Consider the following 9,548-nt stretch of genomic DNA (forward strand, 5'->3'; position numbering starts at 1 on the left):
ATCACAATGGCACTTTTAGTTATGAATTGAACAAGTTATATCGTGGTTCTTTTCGGAATGTGAAGTTACCTCTCAAGGATAGGATTCGCTAATGAAATTTCTATACAAAGTTTAAGATTGTTATTGACTTGGCAGAATGGCTGAGAGCACCACCTACTAAACTTGAATAATTATCCATTAGAATGTTGCTAGGAACGGTCGAGGCTGTCGCGTGTGAAATGCAGTGAAGGGTAGTGTTGTGGAGGAAATATGGGGGCTCGCAATAGCTGGAGGGCACAATATCGTAAGCTGCTGTGACTGCTGTCTGCGCTGCTCGCTGCTGACAAATAAGATAACTCTCGTTCTATCAGGATTGACCTTTCCCAATCAAACTCTCCCTATGCCTTGATGAAGTCAAGGACTCCTATTCACCCCTAGTCTAACTATTGGCGTGCTCCATCGGTCGGATAACCAGTCCACCACAATGCCACTCAAAATTCGCTCGCAGGCGTTTAACTATAACTCTGTCCGTTCACACCGCACAATAAGTGTGGCGGCAAACACAATGCTTAATCGCAAGGACTCAATATAGAGTCGCACTTCGTTTCACTCTCGACAGAGGTGCTCTCCCAGTGAAGTACTGAGGAGAGACTTGTCCCTCGCTCTTTGAGTACACGTATGAGCGCGCACGCTATCGTTACGTGTTCTTGCTCCAAGAGCGACAACAGAACGGCCCCTCTCCACGCCAGACGTGAAGGGGTAGATCTTTTGGTCTCTTCCATTACTCCTTCAGCTCAAGGTGTCAGAAATATCGTCAATCAGCATTGCTCTTCTAAAATGGGAGAACGACGTTTCGTTTAAGGCGACCAATCCGGAAACCTGTAGTATCGGCGTTTGGCGTTTGCTGTCTCCCTGTGAAAATCTCTGAAACTGCATGCTATGTGTAAAGAATGCATAGGCTGGCCACTCCTACACAATGTAGCGGAATTTACTTTTAAGCCGAACACAGGTTCATTCCTCCTTTCACTCGGGCAACCGCTGTCTGCTCTATGGGCGGTCACCGGCCAACATAGATAGGCTGGCTCGTCCTCTGAAGGGACCGGCCCCCTGGCGTGCAGCCTGCCTCTCTCGAACTAAAGGCTCCTGTAACCATCGTTTGTGGAATGTATGTGTGTACGCCAGCCTCGAGTATTTCAACCACGGTGCACTTACTTGTTATTTGCATATCATTTACATGAATTCATACAACATTGACATTATCTTGTCGAGTTTGGGTTCGAATGAAGCGTCTTGATGTGTGGAATATGATTGTGAGGGCGGAAAATGTAAGCAATGAAGGTCAGGAGACACAACGTCTGAGACCCTATACAGGCAGACTGTCCAGCTGCAGGAGAGAAAGGTTAGGTTAGTGCGCTTTATTTTTTTTTGACTGGGGAACGGAAGTTAAGATCGGTCCTAATGAAGTAAGTAATCATAAATTTTGGGACTAATTACACATCTATATGCATAACGCCACTCAAGGAGAGCCTAAATTCGCAATACCACCCAAAAATTAAAGGTGTCATGCAACTGGTGTTATCATGATGGGAAAAAAACAACTATAACACTCGATGTACTCAAAATAAACGCTACATACGATGAGGTCTTGACCTACAAGTCAAAAGAAATCTCCCTTCTCCACTTGTGAACTGGTGGGAAAACGTCTGGAGTGGAAGGTACTATATTTTTGGCCTGAAATGTGTTCAACTGACGAGATGTTGGTGTTGGACAGACAGAAATTTAATAAGTGTATCACATGTAAGAATATATCTGAGGACTGTGTCTATCACTGTCTAATGTCGGAGTTCACTACAGACGCCGCCCGCAGCATTGCTCGACATTCATCCTGCAGCCCTGGTGCTTGAATTACAAATAAACGTTGCTCTTTTTACTTCTTGACAACTTCAACCTATTCCACTCCCCCTAAGAGGCCCCCTTGGAATAGCTGCAGAGTATGCTATACACTGATACATAGTAAGGAGGTATAGGGCAGCAGACCATCACTGAAGTGTTAGAAAAGCCAATACACGCTAACACAATGGGAAATGCTACACTGTTCTAATTACACATCGACATTGTCGTGAAAAACCCAGCACACTTAATGCTTCACATGAACTGGGAATAGAGAAAAATCATAATAACACAATTACCACAAAAACTGACCCCCAAAAGATCACTCCAGGAGAGAGGGGCGGCAGCTGCGTGTGTGGTCTCTTCAGTGTGCAGTCAAAAAGTAACCACCTTAGAGCCAGTCTTACCTGCCTTCCGTCTGCCGCCCGTAGCTGAGTGGTCAGCGCAACAGAATGTGCACCCTAAGAGCTCGGGTTCGATTGCCGGCTGAGTCGGAGGTTTTTCTCCGCTCAGGGACTGAGTGTTGTTTTGTTCTAATCATCATCATCATTTCATCCCCATCGACGCACAAGTCGCCAAAGTGGCGTCAAATCGAAAGACTTGCACCCGGCGAACGGCCTACTCGACGGGAGGTCCTAATCACAAGACATTTACATTTATTGCTCCCTTGCTACTACCCATCATCCCTCCCTCTCATCACCTTAGGGATGGATCCATGCTATCCTGAGAACGTGTTGTTTGTCTAAAAGTGCGGCTGCAGCGGCACTGCCCCTGCCATGACCAACTGTTTCGACTAGCGGACCCCGTTCTGTGGGAAACATTTTCAGTGTAATAGCTGTGTTTAACGTCAGTCCACCGCTTGTAAGGGCAACGGCCTTGCCGCAGTGGATACGCCGGTTCACGTGAGATCACCGAAGTTAAGCGCTGTCGGGCGTGGTCGGCACTTGGATGGGTGACCATCCAGGCTGCCATGCGCTGTTACCATTTTTCAGGGTGCACTCAGCATAGTGATGGCAATTCAGGAGCTACTCGACCGAATAGTAGCGGCTTCGGTCAAGAATACCATCATAACGACCGGGAGAGCGGTGTACTGACCTCACGCCCCTCCAATCCGCATCCTCCACTGAGGATGACACTGCAGTCGGATGGTCCCGGTAAGGCACTCGTGGCCTGAAGACGTGTGCGCCGCTTATAAGCGGCTATCTATTAAAGAAAAAAAAACACTATTGCGATGGCAATAAAAAGTAGTCTCGTTTCAAATGATTAAATGTGTGTGAAACCTTATGGGACTTAACTGCTAAGGTCATCAGTCCGTAAGCTTACACACTACTTAACCTAAATTATCCTAAGGACCAACACATACACCCATGCCCGAGGGAGGACTCGAACCTCCGCCGGGGCCAGCCTCACAGTCCATGAATGCAGTTTTGTTTCTACGAAAACAGGCGCATTCCATTTTCTTTTAATATTGTGAACAAAATCGGCGTAGTTTGAGAGCATTCCTTGTGTTCAAATTATAAACTGTTACGCACGAGGGCATTGCATTCCTTTCAGATCACAGAATTACCAATTTAGAACAGCATCTATACAGACGTTCTTTTACGTCCAGGGTAGAATTCACATCTCTCTCTCTCTCTCTCTCTCTCTCTCTCTCTCTCTCTCTCTCTCTCTCTCTCTCTCTCTCTCGCTCCCCCACCGCCAATTATTTTGTGACATCCAACGATATGGAAAAGAATAACTACAGCACTGCCGCCAAATACAGATGACCAAATTGCAGAGCTCGGAGCTCTATAGCGATACATCTGACACGTATATTAACTTATCTCACACCTCCTATACATGTCGACCCTGCGTAATATGAAATACCTTCCACTATTTTTCTGCGAAATAACCATCGCTACAGAATTTCCTCGTTATTTCGAAACTTTCATCAGAGTAAAGAACAAGCGAGAATTTAAACTCTACAGAAGAAAAACCATACAGTCTAGCGAAACATCAACACACATCAAAAAAGTTTTGCATCACATCGGTCTCCAGAGTTCCCGAACGTAAACATCAATTCCGCCGTTTCGATTGCTCATGAAAACAACACATTGCATGTTGTACCACCATACAGCGAGGCCTTCAGAGGTGGTGGTCCAGTTTGCTGTACACTCCAGTATCTCTAATACCATGTAGCACATCCTGTTGCATTGATGCATGCCAGTATTCGTCGTGGCGTACTACCCGCAAGTTCATCAATGTACTGTTGGTCCAGATTGTTCCACTCCTCAACGGCGATTCGGTCTAGATCCCTCAGAATGGTTGGTGGGTCACGTAGTCCATAAACAGCCATTTTATATCCATTCCAGGCATGTTCGATAGGGTTCATGTGTGGAGAACATGCTGGCCACTCTAGTCGAGCGATGGCGTTATCCTGAAGGAAGTCATTCACAAGATGTGCACGATGGGGGCGCGAATTGTTGTCCATGAAGACGAGTGCCTGGCCAATATACTGCCGATATGGTTACACTATCGGTCGGAGGATTGCATTCATGTATTGTACAACCGTTACGAAGTCTTTCATGACCACCAACGGCGTGCATCGGCCCCATATAATGCCACCCCAAAACAGCAGGGAACCTCCACCTTGCTGCAGTCGCTGGACAGTGTGTTTAAGGCGTTCAGCCTGACCAGGTTGCCTCCAAACACGTCTCCGACGATTGTCTGATTGAAGGCACAGTCACCGGTGAAGAGTACGTGACGCCAATCCTGAGCGGTCCATTCGGCATGTTGTTGGGCTCATCTGCACCGCGCTGCATGGTGTTGTTGTTGCAAAGATGGACCTTGTCGTGGACGTCGGGAGTGAAGTTGCGCGTCATGCAGCCTATTGAGTCGTAACACGACGTCCTGTGGCTGCAAGAGAAGCATTATTCAACATGGTGGCGTTGGTGTTAGGGTTCTTCGGAGCTATAATCCGTAGATAGCAGTTATCCACTGCAGTAGTAGCCCTTGGGCGGCCTGAGCGAGGCATGTCATCGACAGTTTCTGTCTCTCTCTATCTCCTCCATGTCCGAACAACAAATGGTTCAAATGGCTCTGAGCACTATGGGATTTAACGGCTGTGGTCATCAGTCCCCTAGAAATTAGAACTACTTAAACCTAACTAATCTAAGGTCATCACACACATCCATGCCCGAGGCAGGATTCGAACCTGCGACCGTAGCAGTCGCGCGGTTCCGGACTGCGCGCGGTTCCGGACTGCGCGCCTAGAACCGCGAGACCACCGCGGCCGGTACCGAACAACATCACTTCCGTTCACTCAGAGACATATGGACACTTCCCTAGTTGACAGCCCTTCCTGGCACAAAGTAACACTGCGGATGTGACCGAACCGCGGTATTGACCGTCTAGGCATGGTTGAAGCAGACAGCACGGGCTGTGTACCTCCTTCCTGGTGGAATGACTGTAACTGATCGGCTGTTGGGTCCCCTCCGTCTAATAGCGTTGCTCATGCATGGTTGTTTTCTCATCTTTGAGTGGGTTTAGTGACATCTCTGAACAGTCGAAGGGACTGTGTCTGTGATACAATATCCACAGTGAACGTCTATCTTCAGGAGTTCTGGGAACCGAGGTGATGCAAAACCTTATAATACGATACTTGCGAAATTCAATGTTACACTCAGATTCGGTTAATTGGTTAACTAAAAATGTCACTAGCATATAAATTTCCAGACTGTAGTTAATATTTCAGTTGCTTCAGTAGATGGCTGCAAGATAAATTGTCTGATCAAATGTATCCGGACAGCTGTTGGTGAACATTAATATGACGGCTTGAACTCTGAAACTGACGATTATTTCTAGTAAGCTTTATACATAGAAGTTTTGGATCGAAGATAAATGAAAAGGGTAAGAAAAGGGTAATAAATGATGGAGCAAGTAGAGGCTGTGTGTGTGCGCTCGATCTGAGAGAAAGGAAGATGTGCCCACATTGAGATGTCAGCAAGGGCAGGTTAGCTTCTCAAGAAAATCATTTTTCGATAGAGATATTGCTCAAGGGGAAATCAGTTTGATGGAGGAAGTTTCAATTTTTTAGTCTGTTTTCTTAAATAACTGAATGAGGCAGCTATTAATCACGGTATCCTTACTGAAGGTCTCCTAGTAGCTACCCTATAACCAGAGTAACTACAGGAACCAAACACGAAAAACCGGTAAGCTATTTATTTATTGGCTTGCAGAGCCACTGTGATGCCGATATTACGGTGCAGCAAGAATTCGTAACTACCCTCAGCTTGCTCTCTTACAAAGGATGCTTCATTTGATGCATTTTTCCTCTCATGAAAGGAACTATGAGCTTGCGACTGTGAGGACAGATAAAAAAACCGCGTATCGACTCGATGAGACGTTATTAGGTTTCTAGCAACGTTTCGCAGGCGGAATCTGCCCTACCCCCTGGCGGAGGATGGGAAAAATTACTTTCAGAAACGTAGACAGAGAAACTGATACGACATGGGTAAAAAACGAGAAAGATAGAACTGAAATCGTATCTTCTGATGCGAAATACCGAAGGCAGAACTATATTCGCAGGATTAATACGAAATTCTTCTCTTCTGATAAAACTAGGGCGTCACCCATCTCTGTGTCATCAGACACCAATAATTTGTTTCAGCTTCTGCGCAGTTCTCATTTAACGTGTGTGGAATTGAGTGCACAGTAGATTTCCGTGGTTATTACGTGACTGCTGATACACTGTACCACAACTTTTAATCGTTTCGGTAACTAACAACTCTTATCCAGATAGAAAATGAAACCTGATATGATACAGATTTTTTTATTTGTAGAGGCACACATTTGGCGATGTAAACCCGTATTTCGGAGAATTCCGTCAATTCTTCTTTAATTTTTTAACAAAACTGCACTTCCAAATGTGAAGATGAGAGCTTTTATTGTACCTCTTCTCCTCCAGATTCAGGCGCGTTGTTTATCACTGGATGCATACAGCGTTTACTTTTGTTTTCTCTTGCTTTTTCATTTTATTTTTTTCTCTTGGTCGCTGTTTTATATCACTATTAAGGTAATTTATTTCTCCCCTCAAGTCTCAACTTTGCAATGTAAGCAGTGTTACTTAAATAATCCAGCAAAATTCAATTTCTTTAATGCTCAAGTAATTCGGCAGAAACGTAAAACAAACCAAATTTTAAAATCAACTTTCCTTAAAAAAAATGAAGATTTGCATTTGTTTTGTTTGACCATACAAGGTCTGAATATTTGCCCTCGCGAAACAGGAAACCTGGCGTTACTCGAAATGAAGTTACCTAAATCAGCTATTGATAAACTTTCCGAAAAAGACACCATAACGTTTGTTATACATTGCAGGGAATTCTCGTCACTTCACGCTGGAAACGTATTCCTGCAGCACAAATGTTGAAGTTTCATGTTATATGGGATCTTTTATGTTTCTTATTTTTAAATTTTTTGAATAGAAGCTCTTGTTAAGGTTTCACAGCTTTTGCTATTTACAGCCACACATAAGGCATCACTACTAGAACAACTTCATAAAATATGCAAACAGTATAAAATGAATACATATCTTTAAATGAAACAACAAGTTTACTGTTACCAGTCACCGTTTTATTTATTTCCGCGACGCGTTTCGAAGGTTTAAACCTCCATCATTTGGTGGATTTACATTAGTTAGTATTACATTTGTGTGTGTGTTGTGTTACGATTTTTGGAGAAAAAAGACACTATTTCAGAATATGGTTTAGGATTACTTTTGACAAAAAATTAAACTGATATCTAATGGTAAAGCTTAAATAAGTAAACTAGAGTACCTCCAGTGGTCACAGGTTCCTTTTACTGTCGTAACACAACACATGTATACTGCCACATTTGTAAACAAATATGGCGTCTGGAATCAGCTGGGTGCAAGGTTCGTATAGCAGAAGAGAATACATAATCGCAAAGTCCAAAGAATATACATCATTGGAGTTGTTTAAAAACTGATTCAACTCACTGATGTCATCTTTAGTGCCTTTGATTAAAATGATGGTATCATCTACATATCTGTAGTAGTAAATGATATTTTTGAGGAGGTGGTGATTGGAATTCAGGATTTTATCTTCTAGGTTACTTATAAATATTTCTGCTAGCAATCCGGAAAGATTTGAGCCCATTGCCAGACCATCTGTTTGTTTGTAGATTTTATTGTTAAATTTAAAACAGTTGTGTGAAAGTGTGAATTCAAGTAGGTCCATTAGTTATTTAATGTGAGTTGAAGGGATTTTTTGTGTTTATGTAGGTTGGCATTGATTATTTGTAGTGTGGGATGTATTGGCACTGAGGAATAAAGGTTTTCTATGTCAAATGAGGCAAGTGTGGCTCCATCAGACACTTGTATGTTTTTGACATATTGTGTGAATTCTGTTGAATGTGTATGCTTGTTTGAGAATTCTAAAGAGTAAAACGGTGACTGGTAACTGTAAACTTGTTGTTTCATTTAATGTCAGTAACAATCACGATAAAGCCTAACCTAAAACTGTTCGCATTTAAAATACATATCTGCTAAAATGTAAATGCCGTGTGACTAGGACCTCCCCCCGGGTAGACCGTTCGCCGGGTGCAAGTCTTTCGATTTGCGCGTCGATGAGGATGAAATGATGATTAGGACAACACCCAGTCCCTGAGCGGAGAAAATCTACGCAGCTGGGAATCGAACCCGGGCCGTTAGGATTGACATTCTGTCACGCTCACCACTTTTTTTTTTGTATCGTTTGTTGCGTTTGGTCTGGGCGGACATCACCGGACATTCGTTCAAGTTGATCGTTGATTCCTTTAGTCAGTTTTCTTATTACAGAGAGCTAGCGCCTCTCTGCCCGAACACGCTGAGCTACCGTGCCGGCGACCACTCAGCTGCCGCTATGACAGAAATACCTTCTGCAACGTCCAAAGTCATCTAGTAACGGCTCTGATAAACATTCGTGGCAAAGACAATGCTGAATGATTTATTATTAAAAAAAAGGTGAAAGAAGTCATTCCTTCGACTAAGTTACGGCTATGATATCCAATCTGCATCAGTTAAACAAAATTATCTAACATCTAAAATAGACGCGTCGTAGTGGTGGTTCCGTATGCATCACGTTTTATACGCGTATTATACATGGAGTACACTGCGCATGATTATAATCACAGGACGATATACATAACGACAATTTCATTGCACTGTGTAGCTTTCACCGAGTGAGCTGGCGCAATGCTAAGACAATGGCCTCACATTCGACAGAATGGCGGTTCAAATCCCAGTCCTACCACCCAGATTTCTGATTCCCGTGACTTCCCTAAATGGCTTATGCCAAATCCTGCTGTGGTTTCACTGAGAAAGACACTGCCACTTTCCTATATCGTGCTTTCCCCGTCCTACCCTGTGCTACATTTACAATAACCTCGAGTCGACAGGACGTTAAACCATGCTCTTTCCTTTTTTTCTGTGTAACCGTCCTTGTTCTTTAATTTAGTATACAGCCCAATTTCTTGACAACAAAGGTGAAATATTAAGAACAGTTCTGTGGTTTCTGTGCCTTGTATAGTTTCTACACCTCTGCATATAAGGGGGTAGAATGAAAAGTAATGCCTCCACCGTCGTTAACTGGGTTTGGATGGGAATATTTTATAAATCAAACGCAGAAATAATCCTTAGAATG

At 43.6% G+C, this 9,548-nt stretch overlaps 1 pseudogene; it reads left to right on the forward strand.

The window, feature by feature from the left end:
- The first annotated feature begins 2,735 nt into the window (after window positions 1–2,735).
- On the forward strand, window positions 2,736–2,853 carry LOC126300034 (5S ribosomal RNA; annotated as a pseudogene).
- Window positions 2,854–9,548: the final 6,695 nt, after the last annotated feature.

This window comes from Schistocerca gregaria, chromosome X, assembly GCF_023897955.1.
Source record: "Schistocerca gregaria isolate iqSchGreg1 chromosome X, iqSchGreg1.2, whole genome shotgun sequence".
In the NCBI taxonomy this organism is placed as follows: Eukaryota; Metazoa; Arthropoda; class Insecta; order Orthoptera; family Acrididae; genus Schistocerca; species Schistocerca gregaria.